The following is a 224-nucleotide window of genomic DNA, read 5'->3' as shown; positions in this document are numbered from 1 at the left end:
CTAAATGAATACCACGGAGTTATGGATTACGTATAGTTTTCATCCCCAGGAAATTTACTATGATTTAAATTGAAATTTTCAAAAAAGTGGGTACTGTAGGTTAAACCGTCATTTCAGACTCTCCTGGATCTCGTTTCAGACGTTCTAAGATCAGCCAATTTTTTTTTATTTTATCTTTAAAACTTTAGTCATACCAATTTTACACCACAAAACTTATCTACGCT

This window comes from Choristoneura fumiferana, chromosome 9 (assembly GCF_025370935.1).
Source record: "Choristoneura fumiferana chromosome 9, NRCan_CFum_1, whole genome shotgun sequence".
Classification (NCBI taxonomy): Eukaryota; Metazoa; Arthropoda; class Insecta; order Lepidoptera; family Tortricidae; genus Choristoneura; species Choristoneura fumiferana.
This window is presented reverse-complemented; position numbering follows the sequence as displayed.